The following is a 360-nucleotide window of genomic DNA, read 5'->3' as shown; positions in this document are numbered from 1 at the left end:
GTGCATTGCCGATCGAGTGTCTACTGAGCTACTTTATGCCAGGTTCAGCATCATCGTCTGTCATTTCTAGGAGTAACCTTGGTATATACATGACTCTTGCGTGAAAATGGATTGGAGTTCTGCTCCACCCAACGATTCAGCTGCTGGTTCTTATTGGTTTAGCAGTCTTTAATTGATGGCACCTATTTAACTTACTTGGGCTTTGAGAACCTCTATTTTCTGGTATTTGTTGCACATTTCCCTGATTCTTGGATGATACTTGTTTTTGACTTCTTTAAGTCTTCCACTTGAGAGTGAATATTGTAGTAAAACACCAAGGCGTTTTTTTGCACCTATGAGTGGCAATAAATCAAGCAATCA

This window comes from Penaeus monodon, chromosome 15 (genome assembly GCF_015228065.2).
Source record: "Penaeus monodon isolate SGIC_2016 chromosome 15, NSTDA_Pmon_1, whole genome shotgun sequence".
NCBI lineage: Eukaryota > Metazoa > Arthropoda > Malacostraca > Decapoda > Penaeidae > Penaeus > Penaeus monodon.
Note: the sequence above shows the minus strand (reverse complement) of the source record.